This window comes from Lissotriton helveticus, chromosome 1_1, assembly GCF_964261635.1.
Source record: "Lissotriton helveticus chromosome 1_1, aLisHel1.1, whole genome shotgun sequence".
In the NCBI taxonomy this organism is placed as follows: domain Eukaryota; kingdom Metazoa; phylum Chordata; class Amphibia; order Caudata; family Salamandridae; genus Lissotriton; species Lissotriton helveticus.
The window spans coordinates 1,866,767,210-1,866,784,710 of record NC_136057.1 but is presented as its reverse complement, the minus strand read 5'-3'; the positions used below and the strand labels follow the sequence as shown (position 1 = coordinate 1,866,784,710).

Below are 17,501 nucleotides of genomic sequence, written 5' to 3'. Positions count from 1 at the left end.
GTGAACTAGAGCACTGAGTTTCGTAACTCTAAAATAAAAGTAATTGCCAACTAAATATTGGAGCTTGAGGAATGAACTTTATAAATGCTTTTTAATGAGAAAATTAAAATTAAGTTACCCTAACGATTAACTCTTTAGTTTAATTCTCCTATCTCAAAGTGTGGAATTTACAAGCAGTAAGGCTTCTGCTCCTAGTGGGCAGTGGACACTGCTACATGTATAACCGAAAAAGCAATTAAAGTAGAAAAGGTTTTCTAAATTTAAAATGTCTATTTAACGGCAAGTAACCATTTCTTTCTTCACCCAATTAAGCAAATTAGATCTTCGGGCCTGAATAAGTGTTTTCCAGTACGAACTGCCCTGCTCTTGTGCCACCAAACCAGAATGCCGCCAGCCCACCAGATTACAATACAAATCGTTGTTTGGTAGGCATAGTGGTTAGGTAGGCAGAGCGGTAGTCCTACAAGAGTGCAGTAATGAGCTTTTTATGCTGCCCTAGGACTGAAGTCCACGGCGCTCTCCCATGAGTCTGGCAGTCCATGAAAAACTTGATAAGGCCCTTAGGGGCATATTATCAAGGGGGTTTATCTCCAATTTTTTGGCTTTAAAAGCCAAGAAAGCGGAGATAAAATTATCTCCCTATTACCAAGCTGTCGCTGACACCAGTTAGCGACAGCTAGTAGGAGATAGCAACCATCTTGGGCCCCACTTTGCATGTCAGTGATATTTATCACTAATGACATGCAAAGTGGGCGTGCCAAGATGTTAGCGACTGGAAACAGTCGCTAACATCGCTATCTCCTATTATCAACTTTGAGATATTCGCGCTAGCCGCGAATATCCCCAAAAGCTAACACCTGCCCCTAAGCAGTTCTTAGCCATGTTATCCAACGGGAGGTGGATAACATGGCTAAGAGCATTAGCTCGATAATGCATGAATATCGCTGACTTTTCAGCGATATTCATGCATTTCGGCCGATTTTTATCGCTTAGGAGATAAACCTCGATAATAGCAAGGTTCCTAAGCGATAAAAATAGGCGATGCTTAGCGATAAAAAAAAATTGTCTAACCCTACTTAGCGATAAATATCGCTATTTGTTGATAATATGCCCCTAAGTGTTTTAAACTATTGTTTCCCCACTTGTAAATATGGCACCCTATAGGCTACTGGTAACGATGCTCGTTTGAGAAAAACAAAGTGGTGACCTATACGGAAACCATTTAAATTTAACTCTACAGTTTGATATTCTTAACAGTGCCATACTCAAGTGAAATACAGCCTTTAAGAGTGAGAAATTTGAAGTGCAGATATTTGCTCCATACACAAAAGTTTTGCAGGACATTTCAGCACTTCAATTTTCTCCCATTTGCGTTTTACATGTGCAATGATGCAATACACGGCAAATGGTACATCATGTGCAAATGGTACATCATGTGCCAAATACAGACTGTCACCTGAACACCTATATGCATGTTCATAACACCCCTTAAAGACCACGCTCTCACTTACAAATGGCAGACCTGTCATAGGTCCCTCAAAGTATTTTGTTCAAACCATAGTATCTGGCTCTATGGACATTGTGCTTCAAGTTAATTAAGCTTTGCGAGGGGCATCTGGTAACAAAGCACAAGTTGCTTAACCTTCAGTAGCTCATGAAGAGCCACTGATCTGAAGTAACGCACTACAGAAAAGTTACGAGACCCGAGGTACTTTAAAAACACAATAGGAAAGTCTAGAACAGAGTTCTCCAACTTTGCTATAAAAATAGCTACTTTTATAAATAGCTACTTCTGATCAATGAGAATACTTGTGAGCTATTGAATGCCAAGTAACTCCTGCATGGTTACTAGACACGACCAGCTTCACGTACTTTAAACCTAAAACCCATGGAGCTGGATACTATGGTTTAAACAAAATATGTGTATAAAGGGTAATATGCTAGCGCTGCCATGCGTCAGTGAGTGCGAATGAATGGGATGTAGGTGTACAGCACCAACATTTTTTTAAATAGTAAAAATGTTAAGTACAGAAAAATGTAATGCAAAATTGTGCAGAGATCACAAGGTCTTCCCTTAAAAGTATTTTTCAATTATAAATATGGCAGCATGTCTACCAGCCATTGGGAGGAAGATTCCTGCTGTGCATAAATAACTGAGTTGACTTTGTTTAAAAGCATTACATAAAACTCACAATTTCAATTCTCCCATGTGATAGTCTTCAGACAGTAGGCATTTTAAGCCAAGGGGCCTGTAGACATGGCACCATATTTAAAAGAGGGAAACGGTAGTTTGTTATGGGGGTTAACGTTAATGACCCATGATACATTAGGACATAACTGGCTTAGTGTAAAGTAGAGAAAAATATTAAGACTTTAATGTATCAGAAATATTTGTCTTCCCTCTGAATTTCTCCAGTTTAAAAGAAAACGCAGTTTCAGTTATAAGTGTTTACCAGCTACTAGGCGCAAGATGCCCGTTTGTAAATAAGTTAATTTAGATAACTTTATTTACGTTCTCATTTAAAAGGGTTTTGTTCACATGCTCCACTATCGAGTTGGGGGGGGGGGGGGAGGACTTATTCAAGAGGTAAATAAGTAGGTGATCAAGTTCGGAAACTGACGCACACATGGGTCATAAATCCTAGTAGAGCACAGCTTATGAGGCCCCGCTAGTTGCATTCCAATAACGTTAATTAAACATAGCCTTAACTTGGAAAGAGGAGGGAGGGCAGTACTTCCATTACAGTTCTTGGTTAAACATTAACACATGGCTGTGAGGTACTCTGAAGGTTTGTGAGCTACTGCTAGTTCGCCACAAACTGGCTGTAACAGCGGCCTACATGTTCTAAACTAGAGAAGAAACTTACCTTCGATCACTCCCCTTTCCTTGGAGGCTGAAATGAAAAGGACACGGTCTGCATTAGTTTTCCTGCACACATTACACACCATCTGCTGCTTTGGCCACGGCCCACAAACCATCGATACATCAGATAGGAGCGAAAGACAAGAGCTCTTATTCACCACTGTTCATCTGCTGAACTATGTGATCATCATTGTATCGATCTCGGCGCAGACCGACCGCGTCTTACACTAATGCAGCACACCGAACAGTACTACATGCAGGTAGGTAACCTCCAAGAAACAAAGTAATCCTGCCTGAGCAGTCGTTTAACTAGGGCAGAGGCTAGCAAGCAGCACATACGCCTCGAGGGATTCATGAAGTTTCATGCAAAGATCCCTCTGGTGATAACTGTACTTCTGATAGAGTGACAAGTAAAAACGATTAAGTAAAATTACATGCCTTTTATCAACGAAGTAGCCATATCAAGCTAGTGAGGAAAACAAACTGTCCCGAGAAATATTACAACACCTTTCACCAACACACTTACCAGCTTCATCCGGGGATGGGTTTCTCCAGCACCACATCCAGCCAGGGCCATTGGCAGCCCACTGGCATTTTAACCAGCTTTTTCTCGGTCATCTCAGACCCGGTGAAATTTCCAGCAATTGTGGACCTGCAATTATTAAAGTGGTATTTTAGTGAGCACGTTATCCACGGGCACATTTCCACGTCAGTCAGCCCTGTGCACTTTCAGCTACAAGTGTATCCCTCATCCTTTATCAGAGAGATTCCCATTTGTTTAAAAGTCATCATAAGCAGCACAGAGCTAGACTGTAATTACAAAACAGAATGCAATTGTAAAACCATTCCATAATACACGATCAAGTCCCATATTTCTGGTAATACAAATTAAACACGAGAGCTATCGTTGATCATGCGGTCAGGAATAAAAGTGTCCACTGGTCTTACATCACAGGCTAAGTCAACTTTACTATATGCCTGACCCTAAAAAGTGCGAAAGTTGCGGAGACCGTGCGGAAGCCCGTCGACGCAATCTTGACATAACCCCACACAAGTTTCACACCTTGTTACACCACATTCCCGAGTTGCAGCAGCACTCGGCGTTCAGCAAAATTTAATCAGGCAGAGAACGACTGGCTAAAACGTGAACATTAAGAACAGTAACTGCCGAAAATCCTAAATTTAATTCCTTTGAATTATCGTTGTACAGGTGAATGCTCCAAAATAGTTTAAAATATGAACGGAAAAATATTTTAAATAAAAAGTGGTGTATAAATCCTTCATTAGAGCCATGTAATGCTGCAGCTCTCAGACGAAACAGTTTAAAGATACTAACATCACAATCGATGCACACTTAAAAGCGTGCGTTTACATCGTCTACATTGATCTCGGCTATCGGCTACAATGGTGACTCCCACCGCCATGATGCGACTGGCCGATAATTGAACCCTAAAATCCACATTCATCCTGACCACGTGAACCCTTGTCTAGCCCGGGTGCAGTAGAATCACCACCTCAATAACTGCGCCTACAATGTAAAGAAAGCATGAGCAACTACGCGCTATAGCGGGCGGCAGTCGACTTACCCCTTGACACGGTGTCTCTCACGCTTGCAGCAAAGCGGAAAAGAGAATGCTGAACGCGTGGAGACGCCTTTTAAGGGCCGTGTTTGTGACGTAATTGCGTAATACGTCCTCTGTCTTACGGTCGCAGCCCACAAATGTCGTGCTCAATTTGCCCACAAATGTCGTGCTCAATGTATCTAAGTGTGGCCAGATTGAGGTATTTCACGCATACTTGGGCGACATTTTTTCCCGTTTGAAAGCGTGAACCTTAAATTGTAGATGATTTATTTTTGGGCTGGATGGCTCTTGTATGCTGATTTTTTTTAAGGAGAGGGGGCGCCCCCACCCAGACCTAAGGCAGCAGGCTCCCACAGCTATTGGCTTTGTAAATGTAAATATTTTCAGGTCTCGCCTGAGCCAGCTCCTGCTCTGACCTGCGAGACATTTAGTAAGCGGCTTTTGAAAGGGCCACCACAGGTTTTTGGTGGCCTCAACCTTGCGTGCATGCGCAACCGCCATCTGTCTTTCCTCCTCTCCCAACTCCCTCTTCTCCCCCTCCCCCACCACAGATCGCTTCTAGCGGCCACCGCGCTTGATCGCGATCACTTTTACTTTCGCAGGCAATGCTTGTGCCTTTCGTCCCCTCACCACCCCGTTGTTCATGCCTTACTGTCGCTCTCGCACACTCCCTCATGCCGTATCTTTTGCGTGTTTTAATTTCGCATATCTTCTCTGTTTGTTCCAGGTTCATAGTTTAGGTTTCGCCTTCACTTTTATCGTCATGCGCGCGCACCACTCGCGTCCTAAGATCTCCGTCATGACTGACTGCCTGCTTCCCTCTTAGCAGTTCAACACTAGACCGCGTCCCCTTCAGTTTATTTTTTGCAGGCGGCGTCATCCCTTCACGCTTCTCAGCGGGGCTACCACGTCATCCAACTTTTGCACAACCAGCATTTTCTGGTTAAGGGAGGATCCCCGACCCCCTGTAGACACTCCACATTCGCATCGGTGACTGCGATCCTTGGCCGCCTTATTCATTGCGGGGGCATCGCAGTCAGCTGGCTCGGCAAAGCCCAGGACCCAAACCCACCAAGCACCTCTGCAGTGGTACGGAACAAGAGTAGGGTAAGCTTTCTGGCTTCAATAAGCACCAAGAAGATGTTTTCTTTAAGATGGGTCTCCAGCTTTTAGATCGCAAATAGCAGCACTGTCTGCATTGTTTAAATGTCACCAGAGCTATAAATAATAACGGTGAACAGGAGCGGGCGGCTCGCGCAGCGTTCAAGCAGCCGCCATCTTGCTCCTACTCTTATATCTAGTATTTTCCACTCTTATGGTAGTTCACTTCTCTGCAGGTCTGCCCTGAGAAGAGGCTGTTGTGATATCTGCCTTTGTGGGACACTGATGTTTGTCCTTTGACGGAGTGATTAGTAGTTTCACCCTGTGAATAAGATGGCAGCGGTGTTGCCTGCATCATGAGTGAGGTAGTAGTGCCTACCCTGCAAGGTTCCTGCACTGGAGTCCATGAAACAGTGTTTTCTTCCTGCCCTTTCTCATGCAATGAATGCCTGCTCTGTGAGATAGGAGGCAGTCCTGCTGCTTGTTCTGTGATTGAGTAGTAGTAATTTCTGCCCTGTGAGAAAGCAGTTGGGCAACTTTCCTTGAAATGGTGCTGTGGTGCTGCCTCCCCTGTAAGGAGGCTTTAATGCCTGGCACCCTACACTCTGCAAGGAGAGATTTCTGTATGTGCCTGTGAAGGAAAGTGATGCTCCCTGCGTTGTTACTAATTAGGAAGTGTTGTTACCTGTCATGTCAAAGGGCATGAGTGCCTCCTTGTAACTGACAGTATTGCTGTCTGATCTGTTCTTATACACTTTGTGTTTTTTTCAGAAGACCAAGAGACAAGGGAGACATGTCAACATACATTTGTGTCTGTAATTCTACCGTAACCTGTTGCACCCTCAAAAGCTTCGTCCATCACCACCCCCCTTTGTACCGCTTTGGCCGCCATAAGTGTGGCAGGGTATGCTCAGACTGGAGTCCCTTGCTCACTTTGCCACTGGATTCAAGCAAGCCGGGCTGAAGACGGCTGGAATGCCAGAAACCGGTCCTCGGAAGCTTGTTTCCGGTCCAGGGAAGACATGGCTTGGCAGTCCGGGCTGGACTGTTCCCATGAGGCACAGGGTCAGACTGATTTGCATATAGCCATGTCTGAACTGGGGTGGCAGAGTGGGCTAAAGAACGGTGATGGATCAAACCTAGATCTTTTGACTGAGTGTGAGTGTTTGATTGGCTCAGATGCTCCGTCCATCACCACCCCCTTTTGTACCGCTTTGGCCGCCATAAGTGTGGCAGGGTATGCTCAGACGTGAGTCCCTTGCTCACTTTGCCACTGGATTCAAGCAAGCCGGGCTGAAGATGGCTGGAATGCCAGAAACCGGTCCTCGGAAGCTTGTTTCCGGTCCAGGGAAGACATGGCTTGGCAGTCCGGGCTGGACTGTTCCCATGAGGCACAGGGTCAGACTGATTTGCATATAGCCATGTCTGAACTGGGGTGGCAGAGTGGGCTAAAGGACGGTGATGGATCAAACCCAGATCTTTTGACTGGGTGTGAGTGTTTGATTGGCTCAGATGCTCCGTCCATCACCACCCCCTTTTGTACCGCTTTGGCCGCCATAAGTGGGGCAGGGTATGCTCAGACGTGAGTCCCTTGCTCACTTTGCCACTGGATTCAAGCAAGCCGGGCTGAAGACGGCTGGAATGCCAGAAACCGGTCCTCGGAAGCTTGTTTTCGGTCCAGGGAAGACATGGCTTGGCAGTCCGGGCTGGACTGTTCCCATGAGGCACAGGGTCAGACTGATTTGCATATAGCCATGTCTGAACTGGGGTGGCAGAGTGGGCTAAAGAACGGTGATGGATCAAACCCAGATCTTTTGACTTCGTGTGAGTGTTTGATTGGCTCAGATGCTCCGTCCATCACCACCCCCTTTTGTACCGCACCATAAGAGAAGCACAAGTCAGTCTCAAATTACACATGCTGCGAGTCCTTCTTTATAATACTAAATTTGACAAACACCCATAACTTCAATACAATATAAACAATGGACAAAGCTTCCTTCTTTTCCGTTATGTCCAACGCTGAAAAGCTTCCTTCTTTTCCGTTATGTCCAACGCAGACTGCACACATTTCCTTAAAGGGCAGCTTTTTCAGGTGTTCGTGATTCTAACAGTCACGCTACTTATACAGAACTATATTTGGAACATCCTCTGCTGCTCTGAATTTCCTGCAAAATATTCAAGTCACAAAGGTTTCCAGAAACACGCAATAGGAGGAAAAAACACTTAAGTTAGACTGTACTTAGAACATTTTTTGAAAGCAGGCTGTAGATTATTACCAGATAAAATGTGCAACTTAAACACGCACTCACGTCACCTTCGACCACACTACTGAACTCCACTGGACCGACCACCGCTGCATCCATTTCACCTTCAATAAACCAACCACGCACCACCGCACCCAACAGCTACCTCGCGGCTGCTGGAGCAAAGTCACCGAAGACCAGCTGATCACCACCCTCGCCCAAAACCCACCAACCCAGACACCGCAGCCTGCAACCTCAGACGGTGGATCGACGACTGTGCCAACACCCTCGCCCCACTCAAGAAACCCTCCAACAACCACGCCAGCAAGAGATCTACCTGGTTCACCGACGAGCTGCAGACCTCCAAACACGCATGCCAGAAACTGGGGAAGATACGGCTCCACGAACGCACTCCGGACAACCACGCAACCCACAAGGATGCCAACCGCAGACATCACCACCTCATCAGATTAGCCAAGAGATCCTCCTTCAAAGACCGCCTGGATAACAACGCACACAACAGCAAAGAGCTTTTCGGATTGTAAAGGGACTCTCCAACACCAGCGCCAACGCCAACGACATACCGCCCTCACAAGAACTGTGCAACTCACTGGCCATCTTCTTCCACAGCAAGATCGCTGACATCCATGACAGCTTCAACACCATGACCGCCCCCACTACGCCAGACCCCACCTCCCCTGTGAACACCACCAGCGCCAACCGCCTGACCTGGTCCAACGTCAACGACAGCGAGACACGCAAGGTCATGAACTCCATCCACTTAGGATCTCCGTCAGACCCGTGCCCACACCACGTATTCAACAAATCAGACGCTGCCATCGCACCCCAACTACGTAAGGTCATCAACATCTCCTTCGAAACAGCGACATTCCCAGAAAGCTGTAAACACGCCGAAATCAACGCCCTCCTCAAGAAGCCCAAGGCGGACCCCAAGGACCTCAAGAACTTCCGGCCCATCTCCCTGCTCCCGTTCCCGGCGAAGGTCATCATGAAAATCGTCAACATGCAACTGGCCCGCCAGCTGGAAGACAACAACATCTTGGACCCGTCCCAGTCCGGGTTTAGACGAAACCACAGCTCCGAGACAGCCCTCATTGCCGCCACAGACAACATCAGGGGCCTACTAGACAACGGCGAATCATCAGCCCTCATTCTCCTGGACCTATCAGCCGCTTTCGACACGGTCTGCCATCGCATTCTAAAGACACGCCTCCTAGAAGCCGGAATCCAAGAGAAGGACCTTGACTGGACCACGTCCTTCCTCTCCGGCAGAACCCAGAGCGTCCGCCTCCCGCCCTTCCGATCCGAGGCCACCGACATCATCTGTGGCATCCCCCAGGGCTCATCCAACAGCCCAATGCTGTTCAACGTCTACATGGCCCCCCTCGCACAAGTGGCCCGCCAACACGACCTCAATATCATCTCCTACGCTGACGACACCCAGCTCATCCTCTCCCTCACCAAGGACCCGCACACCGCCAAAACCAACCTCCATGAGGGAATGAAGGCCGTCCCTGACTGGATGGGAACAGCCGTCTGAAGCTGAACTCGGACAAGACGGAGGTTCTCATCCTCAGACCCACCCCCTCAGCCTGGGACGACTCCTGGTGGCCGACCACACTGGGAACAGCACCGACACCCACCGACCATGCACGCAACCTAGGATTCATCCTCGACTCCTCCCTCTCCATGTCTAAACAGGTCAACGCCGTCTCCTCCACCTGCTACAACACCCTCCGCATGCTCTGCAGGATCTACAAGTGGATCCCGACTGAAACAAGAAGAACGGTGTCACGGGCCCTCGTCAGCAGCAGACTGGACTACGGCAACGTTCTCTACGCAGGAATCCCAGCCAAATACCTACGACGACGCATCCAAAACGCCTCCGCCCGACTGATCGTCAACGTCCCCTGCCGCAGCCACATCACACCCCACCTGAGAGACCTGCACTGGCTCCCCGTCAACAAGAGGATCACCTTCAAGCTCCTCACCCACGCACACAAAGCACTCCACAATCCCGGACCAGCCTACCTGAACAGCAGACTCAGCTTCTACACCCCCACCCGCCTGCTCTGCTCCGCCAGCCTCGCCCTCGCCGCTGTTTCCCGCATCCAACGAACAACCTCCGGTGGCAGATCCTTCTACCTCCCCACCAAGACCTGGAACACCCTCCCTACCCACCTATGGCAGACCCAAGACCTACTCCCCTTCAGAAGACTCCTCAAGACCTGGCTCTTCTAGCAGTAGCGGCATCCCCTCCCCTCAGTGCCTTGAGACCCTCACGGGTAAGTAGCATGCTTTACAAGTACTCTGATTGATTGATTGATTTCATTCACTCACCACTGTCAACATCCAGACAGTCTCCCACCTGGTGGAGGTTATGATGTCACTTGGAGAATGGGACACTCAAGTGACAGAGCCAATGATGATACTATCCACCAAACCACACAAAGCAGAGGTTATATATGCCGCAGACTGTGAACGTGTGGTTGAGGGTCTCTGAGACAATATTCTTGAGACTCTGACATTGAGACCTTTGCGGTTCATTCTCCACCCCTCCTTTCATTACGTTTATTGTGTTTTAGCCATATATCAGCAGCATCCTTTAATTTCAAAGAATAGGATCCTATTGCTCCCCGTTCTCTATGAAAAGTGAGTTGGTAGATTTCCTCATCAACTTCTAGCCTATCTCAGATTACTCTCTTCACCTCCTGGTATGGAGTATCCTCAGTTGGATTTGTGGCTTGATGCGCTGCTTGCGCTTACCCTACCAACAGAGGGGCTAAATAATTGGCCCTCCTCTCTTCAGGCCACTGACTGGCTTTGGCAGCCCTTTCAAATTTCAATAAGAAAGTAGTTGGATCATCTCCTGATGTATATTTCTGTAGGGAGATAGCTGGCCCAGCGGGTACAAGTCCTCTAGCTTGTGATAATCCCATAACCACCCGTAGTTGGCTTTCAAATAAACTGATGAAGCTAGTCAACTTGTAATTTAAATGTCCAGAGAATGGCTCCCATTCAAAGTCTGTTGACTGAATATATTACTCCAGTGCCCATTCTAGTTTCTGTTGTCCGTGCACCAAGCAATGCACTACTGTCTCCATCATATGTCAATGGAATATACCCTGCTTCTGACACCATCAATGTGATAGGTTCCTGGAAATGACTTGCTGCACCAATTCTTTTTTTAATTTCCTTTCTTTACTTTTTAGAACTTGAGTCAATGTTACTTTCCCAATCAATAATCTTATGTTTGTTTCTTTGCTTCACTTCTGGTTTCTTTCCCTTAATGCCACTTCTTCTTTCCTTCTAGGGTTTGCCATCTGCTTTGGTGAACCGGTGACCCTTGGAAAAAGAAATAAGGTCAGGCAACTTTCTGTTTTGTATTTCCTTTTTTACTATATCAATCCCTCGTTTTCTCTTTTCCTTCTAATCTTCTTTTCCTCCTTTTTCTTTCTAGGAAGTCTATTCGAATATATTCTTCTCTTCAGGACCAGAAAAACGTCTACTATACAACAAAGACAATTGAAAATAAAAGTTAATCTCTGTGAAATATATGGCTCTCCTTGCTTAAAACTTGATCCTTTCCTTTGAGTAAGTTCAGAGAACTACAATTACCTGAGGATACAGCGCAAATGATATCTCAAGGAGTTTCTGCCCTCCTGTAACTTCTAAATCGAAACAAATAAAACAATACTACAGAAAAACAATGCAAAAAGATTTCCTTTTGAAGGGACTACCCCTCCCCACGGCCCTCTGGTCAGCTAGTATTAGATTTGCTACACGAGTGATAGTGAATGATGTAACACCTTCTGGGGAAAAACCCTGCCTACCAAATCCAGAGCACGAACATTGACATGATATTAGACATAACTGCATAGTGAGTTTAGCAGAAAGCTGTTTGTGCGACAAATATCTGTTTGCCAGCGATTGTTCCAGGAATCTGCAGACAACATTCACATCCCAAATGGATGAGTACTTGGGTCTCGGAGGATTGGGCATACAAATGCCCCTCATTAATTTGCAGACTAAAAGGTGCTCACCCACTGGTTTACCTTCGACCAGTAGAAGTCCTCTGGAAACCACAGACCTGAAATTATTCACAGTCCTGTATGCCAAACCAGAAGAAATCAGATCAGAACGGAAATTTAACACCATGCAACACTCTGCCCCACGAGATCAACACCTGTCCGTTGTACCAAGCACACCATCTCCTCCAAGCTGAGTGTAGTGATTACACGAAAGCAGGTGAGTGTAAGAGCACTACGTTTGTTGACCGTTCATCTCCACAACTTCCAGGGACTAACTGCAACAGTCCCTGATGTTCAAACATATTCTGTAACCACGGAGCTGACATCATAGACAGAAATAGGTACCATAGGAAGGAATGACAAGCAGGATAAATAGATAAACGACTACAACATCTCCTTTCCTTCCATCAGAAAATAAAAGGCAAGGATAAAGAAACAAAAACAGCAAAGAACCTATGTAATAACATAAGAATAACAAGAATTACATATTAGAGACCCAAACGTTCAGGTGGAATACTTTTCCTACCATTCTTACGTGGAAAGGACAGTTGAGGAGAAAAATGGGGAGAGCGCTGATGGGAATCCATTACACTTACACCGAACCAGCAGCGTTTTCCGGGGGCTCTACTACCCAGTTCCCCGGTTGGACTCCTGCAACTGTATTTCGCTTAGCCCTGTTCATTTGACCTGCCCTCTTCTTCCTCCTGATTTATGGCGATCCTCCATCTACCCGTGTGCGCCTGTGTGGCCCGTCCTGTCCGCTACCCCTCCCCGCTCTACTCTTCTCCACTTTCCTGCTAATGACCTCTGCCCTCACCTGTCCTAGCCCCCACCCTGTTTATCTACGAATTTTCCCTCGTCAATTGAGAGCTAGCAATTTTGTTCTGATGCCCGATGGAACTACCTAGTTTAGCTATAGGGGAGACAGGTCGGGGATTTCCCTCCTTGGACGTCACCTACCCAGTCGGTTTTTAGCCAGACTTCCTTGCATCTCTCCTGTCGTCTCTTCCCCCATCCTCCCACCATTTATTTTTATTTTTATTTTATTTTATTTTTATTATGTCTCTCCTTCCCCCCTCTCTCTAAGTATTGAGACTGAACTATTTTGTCTGATGCCCGATGGAGCTACATGGCTTAGCTATAGGGGAGATGGACCGTGGATTCCCTCCTTGGTCGTCACCTACCCAGTCGGTCTTTAGACAGACTTCCTCTTGTCTCTCCTTGTTGTCTTTTCTCTCTTTCCTCCCTTTCCCACCTCCCCCGCCCCTCCAATGCTTTTCTCTCTCCTTTCTCTCCTCTCCTAATGTATTGCCTATTATTTTTGATGTATTGTGTAATTGTTGACCTTGTCTGATACATTGTTGATCCTCATGTATAGTGCTCTGATACCTTTGGGTCTAGCCAATCTCACTTTCCCTCCTCCCCTCCCTTCCCTCTGTTCATTTGACCTGCCTTCCCTTTGTTCATTTGACCTGCCCTCTTCTTCCTCCTGATTTATGGCGATCCTCCATCTACCCGTGTGCGCCTGTGTGGCCCGTACTGTCCGCTACCCCTCCCCCTTCCCCCCCACTACTTTCTCGCTCCTCTCTCTCCTCCCCTAATGTATTGCTGACTGTTTGATATAATGTTTTCTTGTTTGATCTTTTCCTATATATTGTTGAACCACATTGTTGCACTTCCTTTCGTCTCTCCTGCAGTCTCCTACCGCATCCGCCCTCCATTTATGTCTCTCCTTCCCTCCTCTCTTAATGTATTGAGACTGAACTATTTTGTCTGACGCCCGATGGAGCTACTTAGTTTAGCTATAGGGGAGATGGGCCGTGGATTCCCTCCTTGGTCGTCACCTACCAAGTCGGTCTTTAGACAGACTTCCTTTCGTCTCTCCTCATTGTCTCGTCCCTAGCTCCTATCCCCTCTCCCCCGAATTCTCTCCCCTTGCCTGCTACTCTGCCTACCCCCTGTCCTTTGTGCCCTTTGACTAAGCACTCCTTCTCCCCTTGTTGGGGAAAGATCCAATATTTATACTCTGGAGTCTCAGCGAACCCGCTGAGTGAGTCCACTGCGCCAAGGGAGCCACTCACACTTGAGGTATGGTATGGCACCCCTTGCCAAAGCACTCCCTCTCCCCTTTCTGGGGAAGGATCCAGTATGTAGGTCTTAGAGTCTCAGAGACCTCTCTGAGAGAGTCCACTGCGCAAAGGGAGCCTCTCGCAACAGAGATAGGGAAGTGATACCACTTCCCCTGGGATCACAGCTTACTGGACTTTGGACGTTTGCCTTGACTCGTCTACCGGTTTGTGTACCAGTCACCCTTCCCCTCCTCTTCCCATGCTGTGTCTCTCACCCTAACGTCCTCTTTCCCGCCTTCATTATCTGTGTACTTCCCCTGCTCCAACCCCCCTCCCGTGAATCTCTCACCTTGCCTGCTTCTCCCCTTACGTATTTGTGCTTATTGTTTATCTCGACCTTACCAGTAACTATGTGGCCATGCTCTAAGAACTATGTAACCTTCGTTATGATGTAACCTGTAACTATGATCTGATGCACATGTAAAGCGCTCTGATACCTCCGGGTCTAGCCAGCGCTATATAAAACTCTTGAAAATAAAAAAATAAAATAAATCCATAATGCCATCACTAAAAGCTTTAGGATTAGCATGCTCTCTCTAAGAAGGTCCAAACATAGCTGTGCCAGCACCACTCTTGAGCCCCAATCGCAGAACCATGTGTCCAGGAATTTTGTATACCCAGGAGAGGTTCCATCAGCTCCTCCCGTTGCCTCTCACAGCAAAACACAAGGTAGCATCCACTTTAACAGGAGGATCAAACTTTGACAGACCCTTGGCCGCGCTGTAAGGTAATTTGATTCTCACCCAATCACCCACTTGGACCTTGGAAACAGGCCCAGAAACTTCGGAGGTACTTTTGAGATACCCCCGATCAGTAGCCCTGGCAGATGTATCCACAGCACCCAACCTTGGAAAACAAACCCCATTTCCTCATCCAGGCAGGACACATGTGAAAAGTGGCATCTCTCCCACGCAGCAACTCAAATGGGCTACCACACACGGCTTGATTGGGAGTAGTGCGATGCGCCCACAATATGCTCTGCACCTTCTCCTTGTTCTCAATCCTACTGAAAACTGCCCACTCCACACACTCAACAAGAATGCGGTTCATGCACTCAATAAAACCATTGGCTTGTGGGTGATATAAAGCCACACGGCGATGCAAAATCCCTGATTGAGACAGAAATCAGACATTTCCTTGGACGTGAATTGTACCCTATTATCAGACGATTTCTTTAGGGAAACCATCCCTGGCAAATAGGCTTTTAATTTTTTTTATAACCTCCTGGGTGTTGGGATCAACCATGAAATGGACCTCCCACCACTTACTGTAATAGTCGGCAACCACCAAAGCAAACTTGTACTTGTTCGGCAAAGTGTTGAAGGGACCCACAAAATCAACAGCCAGTTTCATCCATGGACCATTGGGGAGCTCAACCTCCTGGACACGAGGAGTGAATATCTTGATAACTTTGTCACTGGTACAACATGTCACACATCCCTTGATAACATCATCCACCTGACGATCCATAGATGGCCACCAGTAAACACCAAGAATCCTACTCTTTGTACTCGTTTGCCAAGATGCCCCACATGACCTGATCCAATGATGCATGCCCTCAGGGGGAAGCAACGTATCCCCCCATATGATCATTTCGCCACCCTCCAATATAGGCTCAACAGCAATCTTGGCAAAGGTCTGAAGCTCACCATCCAAATGTTTCTCTTTAGGCCTGTGGTCAGTCAACAACTTGAATGTCTTGCCCCACAGAGAGCACTTGAACCTTTCAACCGCCCAGCAGCAAGCCAATAACTCCCTTTCAATGACCGAGCAGTTCTTCTCTGTTGTAACGTCCGAGAGGCAAACCCAACCATATGTTCCTTGGTGTGCTTGACCTAGGTGATCATGCCCCCCAAAGCCGCATCCACCGACACGTTGCACTGGTTGTGGGGGTCAATAGGCATGAGAATCTTGCACGTCCCAAGTTCTTGCTTTATGCGGACAAATTCATCCTGGCAAACCTGATCCCATACAAAACTGGCCTTCCTCTTAAGTAACTTCCTCAAGTGGACAGTTATCGCAGCAAAATTGGCAATAGATTTAGTGTAAAATTCACACACACCAAAAACTACAATACTTGATCTTTGCACTTGGGGCACCGGGCATTCACGATGGCCTCAAACAATCCTTCTCTCGGTACAATCCCTTCACCTGATATGTGATGCCCCAAATACTCAATGGATTCCACCCCAAACACACACTTGAGATTGTTTGCAACAATCCCTTTCTCCTGAAGTCTGTTCAATACCTCCGTGAGGTTTTTATTATGTGATGCTTTGCACTTCACAGCAACCAGAATGTCTTCTTGGAAAACCACTGTGTCCTCAACCCTCTCTAATACCTTTTCCATGATGTGCTGAAATACCAAGGCTGCCGAGGCAAGACCAAAAGGGGGAACAGCGGTTACAACGCAACTTTTACAACGAAGTACCTTTACGACGCAACCATTACAACACAACTTTTACAACGACTTGCGCTGGGGGGCGCTCTAGGATAGGGAATAGTTTTAATTTACTTTCCAACACCTTCCCTACTATCCACGGGCAGTGGCGGCTGGTGGATTTTGAAAGTGGTGGGGCGAAAAATCATATCCTAGTATAACGAGCAAGCGAGCCCGAACTGCAAAATATGGATTCAAATGGTGGCTTTTACATCACATATTTAAAGCAAATTGTTGCAAACACGTGGTCCAAATCTAGCATTTTAAAGCACAAGTGAGAAGAAAACATTAGAAACATATCAAAAATTTGCCCAATCCTCTAACTGGTTTGGTTGCAAAATGACCACCAAGCCAAGCACACAACCAATGGAAACAGGCCCTCTAAGAGTTTTCTACCTGTAACACATATCTGCCTCTAAACTGTATTGTTTGATGAAGACACCAAGGCTCACACCGTTGGTAAAACAATGAATACTGTCCATTGCTACTGGAAACAAGATGTGGCTTAACAGCCTTTGGAACTGCAGATTTATACTGCCCTGTGTGTGGCCTCATACCTGCCAAGTTTTCAGATTGCTATGTGTGACATTTTCATAATTTCAGTGTAATTATGAGTGACATTTCAATGACTATGAGTGACACTTTCTCATGAGCAAAAATAAAGCAATGGAGACGAGGAAAACATATAATTATCAGGAATTACTACCATTTGAGCAACAAGAAACTCTAAGAAGATCTTAAAATTGTCACAAAGCACCAAGAATGGAAGGGCACTAGTCTAGCTGACATGGCACACAGACTCATGTCATAATAAGGGTTGTTTTGTTTTTTCCATTCTGCACTATAATCCGTTTACAGTAATGCCTTTAAAAAGAATAATCTGGGTTTCTGATGTGTATTCACTTGTGGCTAAGAGCTGCCAGAACTCACAACAGCCATAAAGTCTGTCAGTTGCTGGTCATGTTACACATTATCTCCGGGTAAAATGAGGCATAAGTGTGAGTTACAACTAGTCCACTCCTCCAGCTCAAAATTCATACATTCGTTCATACTTGCACATGGTAAAGCGCCACAAAGGCTCTACCAGGCC

At 46.6% G+C, this 17,501-nt stretch overlaps 1 long non-coding RNA gene and 2 other non-coding genes across 3 annotated transcripts in view; all 3 read right to left on the bottom strand.

Moving 5' to 3' along the window:
• The window catches only part of LOC144754259 (uncharacterized), a 35,863-nt gene extending 31,368 nt beyond the window's left edge, over positions 1 to 4,495 (bottom strand). The window contains exons 1-3 of the long non-coding RNA XR_013594685.1: positions 4,450 to 4,495; positions 3,390 to 3,515; positions 2,868 to 2,894 (exon numbers count right to left, since the gene is read on the bottom strand). This is a non-coding gene — a long non-coding RNA (uncharacterized LOC144754259). The remainder of the gene's footprint in view (positions 1 to 2,867; positions 2,895 to 3,389; positions 3,516 to 4,449) is intronic.
• Positions 2,979 to 3,062, bottom strand: LOC144780933 (small nucleolar RNA snR60/Z15/Z230/Z193/J17). The gene has a single exon (XR_013600841.1). It is a non-coding gene; the product is annotated as a small nucleolar RNA snR60/Z15/Z230/Z193/J17 (small nucleolar RNA).
• On the bottom strand, positions 3,588 to 3,663 carry LOC144780754 (small nucleolar RNA SNORD79). Its single transcript, XR_013600768.1, has one exon. It is a non-coding gene; the product is annotated as a small nucleolar RNA SNORD79 (small nucleolar RNA).
• Positions 4,496 to 17,501: the final 13,006 nt, after the last annotated feature.